The sequence below is a fragment of the Oncorhynchus mykiss genome, chromosome 21 (genome assembly GCF_057628025.1).
Source record: "Oncorhynchus mykiss isolate SJ-2025 chromosome 21, ASM5762802v1, whole genome shotgun sequence".
In the NCBI taxonomy this organism is placed as follows: domain Eukaryota; kingdom Metazoa; phylum Chordata; class Actinopteri; order Salmoniformes; family Salmonidae; genus Oncorhynchus; species Oncorhynchus mykiss.
This window is the reverse complement of record NC_143042.1, coordinates 36026735-36042472: the sequence shown is the minus strand read 5'-3', so window position 1 is coordinate 36042472 and position 15738 is coordinate 36026735. Positions and strand designations below refer to the sequence as shown.

The following is a 15738-nucleotide window of genomic DNA, read 5'->3' as shown; positions in this document are numbered from 1 at the left end:
TCTGGACCAACATTGTCCTTCTCGCGAGATAAATATAAATAATACGTTTTTTCATACCAGATTGACATCATTTACGTTGTCATACTAGCCAGATTAATAAGAATAAATTATATGTTCCTTGGAGAACACAGAATGATCAAGCTATTGAGTAACAGAAGATCAGAGACCATTGACAGCCATTTTACCAGTAGGTATAGTAACTTGTCATCTTTCATGTTCAACAACACACCAATCACATGTTACAACAGGAAACACAGCAGGTCAAAAGCAAGCTTACTGTAAGGCCAGGAAGGTCTTCCATATAACTAGAAATAGAAAGACAGCATCCCTGGGTGGGCTCAAATCACCAACTTTTAAATGAACAGTCTAACGCGCCAACAAATTGCACCACAGAGACTTGTGGTTATACTGACCCTCAGCAGGCCAAAGTCTCATGGAAGCTCACGCCAAGTCAGGAAGGGGGACTTCACAATCTGAAAAATGTCATCCCTGGGTGGTGTCAAAGCACCAACCTTTAGATTGACAGTCAAACACACTAACTGATTGCACGAGAGAGGCTTGTGTTGGCATTGACCCTCAGCACGGCAATTTAACAGGAATCTCATAACAGGTACAGGACGTCACATCGACATCATGGAGCACAACAAACTGAAAACTGTCGTCCCTGGGTGGGCTCGAACCACCAACCTTTAGATTAACAGTCTAACGCGCTAACCAATTGCGCCACAGAGACTTGTGGTGTATTTAATACTGACGCTAGATCGCTGGCCATTTGTGCTCTCATCCAACTGAACATGGAGTTTACGAAACAACAACACTTTGTTCCAATGGTTGTGTTAACGTGCATCGAAAGTGCAGCAACATTTTCAAGGAAGTAGCCCTGTAGTTTTCTAATGTTTGTTAGCTGTTTGAATGGCCTTAAAAGGGCAAAGATGTAGCGCAATGTTCGTCAGCGCAACATTATATTAAAAGGCATCTGGCAGGAGTAAATTCAGCCACAATCACAAATATATTATGATAAATATATATTTTAAACAACTGCATTTTCACAAATTTAATATATAATCGCCAAGCCCATTCAAAAATAATTAGGGGACTGACTCCGGAAGAATGATGAAGTGGCTAGTCACTTTTATGGCGTATAGGCATACATTTACACACAAAAACTCTGGACCAACATTGTCCTTCTCGCGAGATAAATATAAATAATACGTTTTTTCATACCAGATTGACATCATTTACGTTGTCATACTAGCCAGATTAATAAGAATAAATTATATGTTCCTTGGAGAACACAGAATGATCAAGCTATTGAGTAACAGAAGATCAGAGACCATTGACAGCCATTTTACCAGTAGGTATAGTAACTTGTCATCTTTCATGTTCAACAACACACCAATCACATGTTACAACAGGAAACACAGCAGGTCAAAAGCAAGCTTACTGTAAGGCCAGGAAGGTCTTCCATATCACTAGAAATAGAAAGACAGCATCCCTGGGTGGGGTCAAATCACCAACTTTTAAATGAACAGTCTAACGCGCCAACAAATTGCACCACAGAGACTTGTGGTTATACTGACCCTCAGCAGGCCAAAGTCTCATGGAAGCTAACGCCAAGTCAGGAAGGGGGACTTCACAATCTGAAAAATGTCATCCCTGGGTGGTGTCAAAGCACCAACCTTTAGATTGACAGTCAAACACACTAACTGATTGCACGAGAGAGGCTTGTGTTGGCATTGACCCTCAGCACGGCAATTTAACAGGAATCTCATAACAGGTACAGGACGTCACATCGACATCATGGAGCACAACAAACTGAAAACTGTCGTCCCTGGGTGGGCTCGAACCACCAACCTTTAGATTAACAGTCTAACGCGCTAACCAATTGCGCCACAGAGACTTGTGGTGTATTTAATACTGACGCTAGATCGCTGGCCATTTGTGCTCTCATCCAACTGAACATGGAGTTTACGAAACAACAACACTTTGTTCCAATGGTTGTGTTAACGTGCATCGAAAGTGCAGCAACATTTTCAAGGAAGTAGCCCTGTAGTTTTCTAATGTTTGTTAGCTGTTTGAATGGCCTTAAAAGGGCAAAGATGTAGCGCAATGTTCGTCAGCGCAACATTATATTAAAAGGCATCTGGCAGGAGTAAATTCAGCCACAATCACAAATATATTATGATAAATATATATTTTAAACAACTGCATTTTCACAAATTTAATATATAATCGCCAAGCCCATTCAAAAATAATTAGGGGACTGACTCCGGAAGAATGATGAAGTGGCTAGTCACTTTTATGGCGTATAGGCATACATTTACACACAAACACACTGGACCAACATTGTCCTTCTCGCGAGATAAATATAAATAATACGTTTTTTCATACCAGATTGACATCATTTACGTTGTCATACTAGCCAGATTAATAAGAATAAATTATATGTTCCTTGGAGAACACAGAATGATCAAGCTATTGAGTAACAGAAGATCAGAGACCATTGACAGCCATTTTACCAGTAGGTATAGTAACTTGTCATCTTTCATGTTCAACAACACACCAATCACATGTTACAACAGGAAACACAGCAGGTCAAAAGCAAGCTTACTGTAAGGCCAGGAAGGTCTTCCATATCACTAGAAATAGAAAGACAGCATCCCTGGGTGGGCTCAAATCACCAACTTTTAAATGAACAGTCTAACGCGCCAACAAATTGCACCACAGAGACTTGTGGTTATACTGACCCTCAGCAGGCCAAAGTCTCATGGAAGCTCACGCCAAGTCAGGAAGGGGGACTTCACAATCTGAAAAATGTCATCCCTGGGTGGTGTCAAAGCACCAACCTTTAGATTGACAGTCAAACACACTAACTGATTGCACGAGAGAGGCTTGTGTTGGCATTGACCCTCAGCACGGCAATTTAACAGGAATCTCATAACAGGTACAGGACGTCACATCGACATCATGGAGCACAACAAACTGAAAACTGTCGTCCCTGGGTGGGCTCGAACCACCAACCTTTAGATTAACAGTCTAACGCGCTAACCAATTGCGCCACAGAGACTTGTGGTGTATTTAATACTGACGCTAGATCGCTGGCCATTTGTGCTCTCATCCAACTGAACATGGAGTTTACGAAACAACAACACTTTGTTCCAATGGTTGTGTTAACGTGCATCGAAAGTGCAGCAACATTTTCAAGGAAGTAGCCCTGTAGTTTTCTAATGTTTGTTAGCTGTTTGAATGGCCTTAAAAGGGCAAAGATGTAGCGCAATGTTCGTCAGCGCAACATTATATTAAAAGGCATCTGGCAGGAGTAAATTCAGCCACAATCACAAATATATTATGATAAATATATATTTTAAACAACTGCATTTTCACAAATGTAATATATAATCGCCAAGCCCATTCAAAAATAATTAGGGGACTGACTCCGGAAGAATGATGAAGTGGCTAGTCACTTTTATGGCGTATAGGCATACATTTACACACAAAAACTCTGGACCAACATTGTCCTTCTCGCGAGATAAATATAAATAATACGTTTTTTCATACCAGATTGACATCATTTACGTTGTCATACTAGCCAGATTAATAAGAATAAATTATATGTTCCTTGGAGAACACAGAATGATCAAGCTATTGAGTAACAGAAGATCAGAGACCATTGACAGCCATTTTACCAGTAGGTATAGTAACTTGTCATCTTTCATGTTCAACAACACACCAATCACATGTTACAACAGGAAACACAGCAGGTCAAAAGCAAGCTTACTGTAAGGCCAGGAAGGTCTTCCATATCACTAGAAATAGAAAGACAGCATCCCTGGGTGGGCTCAAATCACCAACTTTTAAATGAACAGTCTAACGCGCCAACAAATTGCACCACAGAGACTTGTGGTTATACTGACCCTCAGCAGGCCAAAGTCTCATGGAAGCTCACGCCAAGTCAGGAAGGGGGACTTCACAATCTGAAAAATGTCATCCCTGGGTGGTGTCAAAGCACCAACCTTTAGATTGACAGTCAAACACACTAACTGATTGCACGAGAGAGGCTTGTGTTGGCATTGACCCTCAGCACGGCAATTTAACAGGAATCTCATAACAGGTACAGGACGTCACATCGACATCATGGAGCACAACAAACTGAAAACTGTCGTCCCTGGGTGGGCTCGAACCACCAACCTTTAGATTAACAGTCTAACGCGCTAACCAATTGCGCCACAGAGACTTGTGGTGTATTTAATACTGACGCTAGATCGCTGGCCATTTGTGCTCTCATCCAACTGAACATGGAGTTTACGAAACAACAACACTTTGTTCCAATGGTTGTGTTAACGTGCATCGAAAGTGCAGCAACATTTTCAAGGAAGTAGCCCTGTAGTTTTCTAATGTTTGTTAGCTGTTTGAATGGCCTTAAAAGGGCAAAGATGTAGCGCAATGTTCGTCAGCGCAACATTATATTAAAAGGCATCTGGCAGGAGTAAATTCAGCCACAATCACAAATATATTATGATAAATATATATTTTAAACAACTGCATTTTCACAAATGTAATATATAATCGCCAAGCCCATTCAAAAATAATTAGGGGACTGACTCCGGAAGAATGATGAAGTGGCTAGTCACTTTTATGGCGTATAGGCATACATTTACACACAAAAACTCTGGACCAACATTGTCCTTCTCGCGAGATAAATATAAATAATACGTTTTTTCATACCAGATTGACATCATTTACGTTGTCATACTAGCCAGATTAATAAGAATAAATTATATGTTCCTTGGAGAACACAGAATGATCAAGCTATTGAGTAACAGAAGATCAGAGACCATTGACAGCCATTTTACCAGTAGGTATAGTAACTTGTCATCTTTCATGTTCAACAACACACCAATCACATGTTACAACAGGAAACACAGCAGGTCAAAAGCAAGCTTACTGTAAGGCCAGGAAGGTCTTCCATATCACTAGAAATAGAAAGACAGCATCCCTGGGTGGGCTCAAATCACCAACTTTTAAATGAACAGTCTAACGCGCCAACAAATTGCACCACAGAGACTTGTGGTTATACTGACCCTCAGCAGGCCAAAGTCTCATGGAAGCTCACGCCAAGTCAGGAAGGGGGACTTCACAATCTGAAAAATGTCATCCCTGGGTGGTGTCAAAGCACCAACCTTTAGATTGACAGTCAAACACACTAACTGATTGCACGAGAGAGGCTTGTGTTGGCATTGACCCTCAGCACGGCAATTTAACAGGAATCTCATAACAGGTACAGGACGTCACATCGACATCATGGAGCACAACAAACTGAAAACTGTCGTCCCTGGGTGGGCTCGAACCACCAACCTTTAGATTAACAGTCTAACGCGCTAACCAATTGCGCCACAGAGACTTGTGGTGTATTTAATACTGACGCTAGATCGCTGCCCATTTGTGCTCTCATCCAACTGAACATGGAGTTTACGAAACAACAACACTTTGTTCCAATGGTTGTGTTAACGTGCATCGAAAGTGCAGCAACATTTTCAAGGAAGTAGCCCTGTAGTTTTCTAATGTTTGTTAGCTGTTTGAATGGCCTTAAAAGGGCAAAGATGTAGCGCAATGTTCGTCAGCGCAACATTATATTAAAAGGCATCTGGCAGGAGTAAATTCAGCCACAATCACAAATATATTATGATAAATATATATTTTAAACAACTGCATTTTCACAAATGTAATATATAATCGCCAAGCCCATTCAAAAATAATTAGGGGACTGACTCCGGAAGAATGATGAAGTGGCTAGTCACTTTTATGGCGTATAGGCATACATTTACACACAAAAACTCTGGACCAACATTGTCCTTCTCGCGAGATAAATATAAATAATACGTTTTTTCATACCAGATTGACATCATTTACGTTGTCATACTAGCCAGATTAATAAGAATAAATTATATGTTCCTTGGAGAACACAGAATGATCAAGCTATTGAGTAACAGAAGATCAGAGACCATTGACAGCCATTTTACCAGTAGGTATAGTAACTTGTCATCTTTCATGTTCAACAACACACCAATCACATGTTACAACAGGAAACACAGCAGGTCAAAAGCAAGCTTACTGTAAGGCCAGGAAGGTCTTCCATATAACTAGAAATAGAAAGACAGCATCCCTGGGTGGGCTCAAATCACCAACTTTTAAATGAACAGTCTAACGCGCCAACAAATTGCACCACAGAGACTTGTGGTTATACTGACCCTCAGCAGGCCAAAGTCTCATGGAAGCTCACGCCAAGTCAGGAAGGGGGACTTCACAATCTGAAAAATGTCATCCCTGGGTGGTGTCAAAGCACCAACCTTTAGATTGACAGTCAAACACACTAACTGATTGCACGAGAGAGGCTTGTGTTGGCATTGACCCTCAGCACGGCAATTTAACAGGAATCTCATAACAGGTACAGGACGTCACATCGACATCATGGAGCACAACAAACTGAAAACTGTCGTCCCTGGGTGGGCTCGAACCACCAACCTTTAGATTAACAGTCTAACGCGCTAACCAATTGCGCCACAGAGACTTGTGGTGTATTTAATACTGACGCTAGATCGCTGGCCATTTGTGCTCTCATCCAACTGAACATGGAGTTTACGAAACAACAACACTTTGTTCCAATGGTTGTGTTAACGTGCATCGAAAGTGCAGCAACATTTTCAAGGAAGTAGCCCTGTAGTTTTCTAATGTTTGTTAGCTGTTTGAATGGCCTTAAAAGGGCAAAGATGTAGCGCAATGTTCGTCAGCGCAACATTATATTAAAAGGCATCTGGCAGGAGTAAATTCAGCCACAATCACAAATATATTATGATAAATATATATTTTAAACAACTGCATTTTCACAAATTTAATATATAATCGCCAAGCCCATTCAAAAATAATTAGGGGACTGACTCCGGAAGAATGATGAAGTGGCTAGTCACTTTTATGGCGTATAGGCATACATTTACACACAAAAACTCTGGACCAACATTGTCCTTCTCGCGAGATAAATATAAATAATACGTTTTTTCATACCAGATTGACATCATTTACGTTGTCATACTAGCCAGATTAATAAGAATAAATTATATGTTCCTTGGAGAACACAGAATGATCAAGCTATTGAGTAACAGAAGATCAGAGACCATTGACAGCCATTTTACCAGTAGGTATAGTAACTTGTCATCTTTCATGTTCAACAACACACCAATCACATGTTACAACAGGAAACACAGCAGGTCAAAAGCAAGCTTACTGTAAGGCCAGGAAGGTCTTCCATATCACTAGAAATAGAAAGACAGCATCCCTGGGTGGGGTCAAATCACCAACTTTTAAATGAACAGTCTAACGCGCCAACAAATTGCACCACAGAGACTTGTGGTTATACTGACCCTCAGCAGGCCAAAGTCTCATGGAAGCTAACGCCAAGTCAGGAAGGGGGACTTCACAATCTGAAAAATGTCATCCCTGGGTGGTGTCAAAGCACCAACCTTTAGATTGACAGTCAAACACACTAACTGATTGCACGAGAGAGGCTTGTGTTGGCATTGACCCTCAGCACGGCAATTTAACAGGAATCTCATAACAGGTACAGGACGTCACATCGACATCATGGAGCACAACAAACTGAAAACTGTCGTCCCTGGGTGGGCTCGAACCACCAACCTTTAGATTAACAGTCTAACGCGCTAACCAATTGCGCCACAGAGACTTGTGGTGTATTTAATACTGACGCTAGATCGCTGGCCATTTGTGCTCTCATCCAACTGAACATGGAGTTTACGAAACAACAACACTTTGTTCCAATGGTTGTGTTAACGTGCATCGAAAGTGCAGCAACATTTTCAAGGAAGTAGCCCTGTAGTTTTCTAATGTTTGTTAGCTGTTTGAATGGCCTTAAAAGGGCAAAGATGTAGCGCAATGTTCGTCAGCGCAACATTATATTAAAAGGCATCTGGCAGGAGTAAATTCAGCCACAATCACAAATATATTATGATAAATATATATTTTAAACAACTGCATTTTCACAAATTTAATATATAATCGCCAAGCCCATTCAAAAATAATTAGGGGACTGACTCCGGAAGAATGATGAAGTGGCTAGTCACTTTTATGGCGTATAGGCATACATTTACACACAAACACACTGGACCAACATTGTCCTTCTCGCGAGATAAATATAAATAATACGTTTTTTCATACCAGATTGACATCATTTACGTTGTCATACTAGCCAGATTAATAAGAATAAATTATATGTTCCTTGGAGAACACAGAATGATCAAGCTATTGAGTAACAGAAGATCAGAGACCATTGACAGCCATTTTACCAGTAGGTATAGTAACTTGTCATCTTTCATGTTCAACAACACACCAATCACATGTTACAACAGGAAACACAGCAGGTCAAAAGCAAGCTTACTGTAAGGCCAGGAAGGTCTTCCATATCACTAGAAATAGAAAGACAGCATCCCTAGGTGGGCTCAAATCACCAACTTTTAAATGAACAGTCTAACGCGCCAACAAATTACACCACAGAGACTTGTGGTTATACTGACCCTCAGCAGGCCAAAGTCTCATGGAAGCTAACGCCAAGTCAGGAAGGGGGACTTCACAATCTGAAAAACGTCATCCCTGGGTGGTGTCAAAGAACCAACCTTTAGATAGACAGTCAAACACACTAACTGATTGCACGAGAGAGGCTTGTGTTGGCATTGACCCTCAGCACTGCAATTTAACAGGAATCTCATAACAGGTACAGGACGTCACATCGACATCATGGAGCACAACAAACTGAAAACTGTCGTCCCTGGGTGGGCTCAAACCACCAACCTTTAGATTAACAGTCTAACGCGCTAACCAATTGCGCCACAGAGACTTGTGGTGTATTTAACACTGACGCTAGATCGCTGGCCATTTGTGCTCTCATCCAACTGAACATGGAGTTTACGAAACAACAACACTTTGTTCCAATGGTTGTGTTAACGTGCATCGAAAGTGCAGCAACATTTTCAAGGAAGTAGCCCTGTAGTTTTCTAATGTTTGTTAGCTGTTTGAATGGCCTTAAAAGGGCAAAGATGTAGCGCAATGTTCGTCAGCGCAACATTATATTAAAAGGCATCTGGCAGGAGTAAATTCAGCCACAATCACAAATATATTATGATAAATATATATTTTAAACAACTGCATTTTCACAAATGTAATATATAATCGCCAAGCCCATTCAAAAATAATTAGGGGACTGACTCCGGAAGAATGATGAAGTGGCTAGTCACTTTTATGGCGTATAGGCATACATTTACACACAAAAACTCTGGACCAACATTGTCCTTCTCGCGAGATAAATATAAATAATACGTTTTTTCATACCAGATTGACATCATTTACGTTGTCATACTAGCCAGATTAATAAGAATAAATTATATGTTCCTTGGAGAACACAGAATGATCAAGCTATTGAGTAACAGAAGATCAGAGACCATTGACAGCCATTTTACCAGTAGGTATAGTAACTTGTCATCTTTCATGTTCAACAACACACCAATCACATGTTACAACAGGAAACACAGCAGGTCAAAAGCAAGCTTACTGTAAGGCCAGGAAGGTCTTCCATATAACTAGAAATAGAAAGACAGCATCCCTGGGTGGGCTCAAATCACCAACTTTTAAATGAACAGTCTAACGCGCCAACAAATTGCACCACAGAGACTTGTGGTTATACTGACCCTCAGCAGGCCAAAGTCTCATGGAAGCTCACGCCAAGTCAGGAAGGGGGACTTCACAATCTGAAAAATGTCATCCCTGGGTGGTGTCAAAGCACCAACCTTTAGATTGACAGTCAAACACACTAACTGATTGCACGAGAGAGGCTTGTGTTGGCATTGACCCTCAGCACGGCAATTTAACAGGAATCTCATAACAGGTACAGGACGTCACATCGACATCATGGAGCACAACAAACTGAAAACTGTCGTCCCTGGGTGGGCTCGAACCACCAACCTTTAGATTAACAGTCTAACGCGCTAACCAATTGCGCCACAGAGACTTGTGGTGTATTTAATACTGACGCTAGATCGCTGGCCATTTGTGCTCTCATCCAACTGAACATGGAGTTTACGAAACAACAACACTTTGTTCCAATGGTTGTGTTAACGTGCATCGAAAGTGCAGCAACATTTTCAAGGAAGTAGCCCTGTAGTTTTCTAATGTTTGTTAGCTGTTTGAATGGCCTTAAAAGGGCAAAGATGTAGCGCAATGTTCGTCAGCGCAACATTATATTAAAAGGCATCTGGCAGGAGTAAATTCAGCCACAATCACAAATATATTATGATAAATATATATTTTAAACAACTGCATTTTCACAAATTTAATATATAATCGCCAAGCCCATTCAAAAATAATTAGGGGACTGACTCCGGAAGAATGATGAAGTGGCTAGTCACTTTTATGGCGTATAGGCATACATTTACACACAAAAACTCTGGACCAACATTGTCCTTCTCGCGAGATAAATATAAATAATACGTTTTTTCATACCAGATTGACATCATTTACGTTGTCATACTAGCCAGATTAATAAGAATAAATTATATGTTCCTTGGAGAACACAGAATGATCAAGCTATTGAGTAACAGAAGATCAGAGACCATTGACAGCCATTTTACCAGTAGGTATAGTAACTTGTCATCTTTCATGTTCAACAACACACCAATCACATGTTACAACAGGAAACACAGCAGGTCAAAAGCAAGCTTACTGTAAGGCCAGGAAGGTCTTCCATATCACTAGAAATAGAAAGACAGCATCCCTGGGTGGGGTCAAATCACCAACTTTTAAATGAACAGTCTAACGCGCCAACAAATTGCACCACAGAGACTTGTGGTTATACTGACCCTCAGCAGGCCAAAGTCTCATGGAAGCTAACGCCAAGTCAGGAAGGGGGACTTCACAATCTGAAAAATGTCATCCCTGGGTGGTGTCAAAGCACCAACCTTTAGATTGACAGTCAAACACACTAACTGATTGCACGAGAGAGGCTTGTGTTGGCATTGACCCTCAGCACGGCAATTTAACAGGAATCTCATAACAGGTACAGGACGTCACATCGACATCATGGAGCACAACAAACTGAAAACTGTCGTCCCTGGGTGGGCTCGAACCACCAACCTTTAGATTAACAGTCTAACGCGCTAACCAATTGCGCCACAGAGACTTGTGGTGTATTTAATACTGACGCTAGATCGCTGGCCATTTGTGCTCTCATCCAACTGAACATGGAGTTTACGAAACAACAACACTTTGTTCCAATGGTTGTGTTAACGTGCATCGAAAGTGCAGCAACATTTTCAAGGAAGTAGCCCTGTAGTTTTCTAATGTTTGTTAGCTGTTTGAATGGCCTTAAAAGGGCAAAGATGTAGCGCAATGTTCGTCAGCGCAACATTATATTAAAAGGCATCTGGCAGGAGTAAATTCAGCCACAATCACAAATATATTATGATAAATATATATTTTAAACAACTGCATTTTCACAAATGTAATATATAATCGCCAAGCCCATTCAAAAATAATTAGGGGACTGACTCCGGAAGAATGATGAAGTGGCTAGTCACTTTTATGGCGTATAGGCATACATTTACACACAAACACACTGGACCAACATTGTCCTTCTCGCGAGATAAATATAAATAATACGTTTTTTCATACCAGATTGACATCATTTACGTTGTCATACTAGCCAGATTAATAAGAATAAATTATATGTTCCTTGGAGAACACAGAATGATCAAGCTATTGAGTAACAGAAGATCAGAGACCATTGACAGCCATTTTACCAGTAGGTATAGTAACTTGTCATCTTTCATGTTCAACAACACACCAATCACATGTTACAACAGGAAACACAGCAGGTCAAAAGCAAGCTTACTGTAAGGCCAGGAAGGTCTTCCATATCACTAGAAATAGAAAGACAGCATCCCTGGGTGGGCTCAAATCACCAACTTTTAAATGAACAGTCTAACGCGCCAACAAATTGCACCACAGAGACTTGTGGTTATACTGACCCTCAGCAGGCCAAAGTCTCATGGAAGCTAACGCCAAGTCAGGAAGGGGGACTTCACAATCTGAAAAACGTCATCCCTGGGTGGTGTCAAAGCACCAACCTTTAGATTGACAGTCAAACACACTAACTGATTGCACGAGAGAGGCTTGTGTTGGCATTGACCCTCAGCACGGCAATTTAACAGGAATCTCATAACAGGTACAGGACGTCACATCGACATCATGGAGCACAACAAACTGAAAACTGTCGTCCCTGGGTGGGCTCGAACCACCAACCTTTAGATTAACAGTCTAACGCGCTAACCAATTGCGCCACAGAGACTTGTGGTGTATTTAACACTGACGCTAGATCGCTGGCCATTTGTGCTCTCATCCAACTGAACATGGAGTTTACGAAACAACAACACTTTGTTCCAATGGTTGTGTTAACGTGCATCGAAAGTGCAGCAACATTTTCAAGGAAGTAGCCCTGTAGTTTTCTAATGTTTGTTAGCTTTTTGAATGGCCTTAAAAGGGAAAAGATGTAGCGCAATGTTCGTCAGCGCAACATTATATTAAAAGGCATCTGGCAGGAGTAAATTCAGCCACAATCACAAATATATTATGATAAATATATATTTTAAACAACTGCATTTTCACAAATGTAATATATAATCGCCAAGCCCATTCAAAAATAATTAGGGGACTGACTCCGGAAGAATGATGAAGTGGCTAGTCACTTTTATGGCGTATAGGCATACATTTACACACAAACACACTGGACCAACATTGTCCTTCTCGCGAGATAAATATAAATAATACGTTTTTTCATACCAGATTGACATCATTTACGTTGTCATACTAGCCAGACTAATAAGAATAAATTATATGTTCCTTGGAGAACACAGAATGATCAAGCTATTGAGTAACAGAAGATCAGAGACCATTGACAGCCATTTTACCAGTAGGTATAGTAACTTGTCATCTTTCATGTTCAACAACACACCAATCACATGTTACAACAGGAAACACAGCAGGTCAAAAGCAAGCTTACTGTAAGGCCAGGAAGGTCTTCCATATCACTAGAAATAGAAAGACAGCATCCCTGGGTGGGCTCAAATCACCAACTTTTAAATGAACAGTCTAACGCGCCAACAAATTGCACCACAGAGACTTGTGGTTATACTGACCCTCAGCAGGCCAAAGTCTCATGGAAGCTAACGCCAAGTCAGGAAGGGGGACTTCACAATCTGAAAAATCTCATCCCTGGGTGGTGTCAAAGCACCAACCTTTAGATTGACAGTCAAACACACTAACTGATTGCACGAGAGAGGCTTGTGTTGGCATTGACCCTCAGCACGGCAATTTAACAGGAATCTCATAACAGGTACCTCATAACAGGTACAGGACGTCACATCGACATCATGGAGCACAACAAACTGAAAACTGTCGTCCCTGGGTGGGCTCGAACCACCAACCTTTAGATTAACAGTCTAACGCGCTAACCAATTGCGCCACAGAGACTTGTGGTGTATTTAATACTGACGCTAGATCACTGGCCATTTGTGCTCTCATCCAACTGAACATGGAGTTTACGAAACAACAACACTTTGTTCCAATGGTTGTGTTAACGTGCATCGAAAGTGCAGCAACATTTTCAGGGAAGTAGCCCTGTAGTTTTCTAATGTTTGTTAGCTGTTTGAATGGCCTTAAAAGGGCAAAGATGTAGCGCAATGTTCGTCAGCGCAACATTATATTAAAAGGCATCTGGCAGGAGTAAATTCAGCCACAATCACAAATATATTATGATAAATATATATTTTAAACAACTGCATTTTCACAAATGTAATATATAATCGCCAAGCCCATTCAAAAATAATTAGGGGACTGACTCCGGAAGAATGATGAAGTGGCTAGTCACTTTTATGGCGTATAGGCATACATTTACACACAAACACACTGGACCAACATTGTCCTTCTCGCGAGATAAATATAAATAATACGTTTTTTCATACCAGATTGACATCATTTACGTTGTCATACTAGCCAGATTAATAAGAATAAATTATATGTTCCTTGGAGAACACAGAATGATCAAGCTATTGAGTAACAGAAGATCAGAGACCATTGACAGCCATTTTACCAGTAGGTATAGTAACTTGTCATCTTTCATGTTCAACAACACACCAATCACATGTTACAACAGGAAACACAGCAGGTCAAAAGCAAGCTTACTGTAAGGCCTGGAAGGTCTTCCATATCACTAGAAATAGAAAGACAGCATCCCTGGGTGGGCTCAAATCACCAACTTTTAAATGAACAGTCTAACGCGCCAACAAATTGCACCACAGAGACTTGTGGTTATACTGACCCTCAGCAGGCCAAAGTCTCATGGAAGCTAACGCCAAGTAAGGAAGGGGGACTTCACAATCTGAAAAACGTCATCCCTGGGTGGTGTCAAAGCACCAACCTTTAGATTGACAGTCAAACACACTAACTGATTGCACGAGAGAGGCTTGTGTTGGCATTGACCCTCAGCACGGCAATTTAACAGGAATCTCATAACAGGTACAGGACGTCACATCGACATCATGGAGCACAACAAACTGAAAACTGTCGTCCCTGGGTGGGCTCGAACCACCAACCTTTAGATTAACAGTCTAACGCGCTAACCAATTGCGCCACAGAGACTTGTGGTGTATTTAATACTGACGCTAGATCGCTGGCCATTTGTGCTCTCATCCAACTGAACATGGAGTTTACGAAACAACAACACTTTGTTCCAATGGTTGTGTTAACGTGCATCGAAAGTGCAGCAACATTTTCAAGGAAGTAGCCCTGTAGTTTTCTAATGTTTGTTAGCTGTTTGAATGGCCTTAAAAGGGCAAAGATGTAGCGCAATGTTCGTCAGCGCAACATTATATTAAAAGGCATCTGGCAGGAGTAAATTCAGCCACAATCACAAATATATTATGATAAATATATATTTTAAACAACTGCATTTTCACAAATGTAATATATAATCGCCAAGCCCATTCAAAAATAATTAGGGGACTGACTCCGGAAGAATGATGAAGTGGCTAGTCACTTTTATGGCGTATAGGCATACATTTACACACAAACACACTGGACCAACATTGTCCTTCTCGCGAGATAAATATAAATAATACGTTTTTTCATACCAGATTGACATCATTTACGTTGTCATACTAGCCAGATTAATAAGAATAAATTATATGTTCCTTGGAGAACACAGAATGATCAAGCTATTGAGTAACAGAAGATCAGAGACCATTGACAGCCATTTTACCAGTAGGTATAGTAACTTGTCATCTTTCATGTTCAACAACACACCAATCACATGTTACAACAGGAAACACAGCAGGTCAAAAGCAAGCTTACTGTAAGGCCAGGAAGGTCTTCCATATCACTAGAAATAGAAAGACAGCATCCCTGGGTGGGCTCAAATCACCAACTTTTAAATGAACAGTCTAACGCGCCAACAAATTGCACCACAGAGACTTGTGGTTATACTGACCCTCAGCAGGCCAAAGTCTCATGGAAGCTAACGCCAAGTCAGGAAGGGGGACTTCACAATCTGAAAAACGTCATCCCTGGGTGGTGTCAAAGCACCAACCTTTAGATTGACAGTCAAACACACTAACTGATTGCACGAGA

At 40.9% G+C, this 15738-nt stretch overlaps 12 non-coding genes across 12 annotated transcripts; all 12 read right to left on the bottom strand.

The window, feature by feature from the left end:
- Nucleotides 1-659: 659 nt before the first annotated feature.
- trnan-guu (transfer RNA asparagine (anticodon GUU)) lies at nucleotides 660-733 on the bottom strand. The gene has a single exon. It is a non-coding gene; the product is annotated as a tRNA-Asn (tRNA).
- A 1093-nt stretch (nucleotides 734-1826) lies between these two features.
- trnan-guu (transfer RNA asparagine (anticodon GUU)) lies at nucleotides 1827-1900 on the bottom strand. The gene has a single exon. It is a non-coding gene; the product is annotated as a tRNA-Asn (tRNA).
- A 1093-nt stretch (nucleotides 1901-2993) lies between these two features.
- On the bottom strand, nucleotides 2994-3067 carry trnan-guu (transfer RNA asparagine (anticodon GUU)). The gene has a single exon. It is a non-coding gene; the product is annotated as a tRNA-Asn (tRNA).
- Nucleotides 3068-4160: 1093 nt separating this feature from the next.
- On the bottom strand, nucleotides 4161-4234 carry trnan-guu (transfer RNA asparagine (anticodon GUU)). Its single transcript has one exon. It is a non-coding gene; the product is annotated as a tRNA-Asn (tRNA).
- A 1093-nt stretch (nucleotides 4235-5327) lies between these two features.
- Nucleotides 5328-5401, bottom strand: trnan-guu (transfer RNA asparagine (anticodon GUU)). Its single transcript has one exon. It is a non-coding gene; the product is annotated as a tRNA-Asn (tRNA).
- A 1093-nt stretch (nucleotides 5402-6494) lies between these two features.
- trnan-guu (transfer RNA asparagine (anticodon GUU)) lies at nucleotides 6495-6568 on the bottom strand. Its single transcript has one exon. It is a non-coding gene; the product is annotated as a tRNA-Asn (tRNA).
- Nucleotides 6569-7661: 1093 nt separating this feature from the next.
- On the bottom strand, nucleotides 7662-7735 carry trnan-guu (transfer RNA asparagine (anticodon GUU)). The gene has a single exon. It is a non-coding gene; the product is annotated as a tRNA-Asn (tRNA).
- Nucleotides 7736-9995: 2260 nt separating this feature from the next.
- trnan-guu (transfer RNA asparagine (anticodon GUU)) lies at nucleotides 9996-10069 on the bottom strand. The gene has a single exon. It is a non-coding gene; the product is annotated as a tRNA-Asn (tRNA).
- Nucleotides 10070-11162: 1093 nt separating this feature from the next.
- Nucleotides 11163-11236, bottom strand: trnan-guu (transfer RNA asparagine (anticodon GUU)). Its single transcript has one exon. It is a non-coding gene; the product is annotated as a tRNA-Asn (tRNA).
- Nucleotides 11237-12329: 1093 nt separating this feature from the next.
- Nucleotides 12330-12403, bottom strand: trnan-guu (transfer RNA asparagine (anticodon GUU)). The gene has a single exon. It is a non-coding gene; the product is annotated as a tRNA-Asn (tRNA).
- Nucleotides 12404-13510: 1107 nt separating this feature from the next.
- On the bottom strand, nucleotides 13511-13584 carry trnan-guu (transfer RNA asparagine (anticodon GUU)). The gene has a single exon. It is a non-coding gene; the product is annotated as a tRNA-Asn (tRNA).
- A 1093-nt stretch (nucleotides 13585-14677) lies between these two features.
- trnan-guu (transfer RNA asparagine (anticodon GUU)) lies at nucleotides 14678-14751 on the bottom strand. The gene has a single exon. It is a non-coding gene; the product is annotated as a tRNA-Asn (tRNA).
- Between the last annotated feature and the right edge of the window lie 987 nt (nucleotides 14752-15738).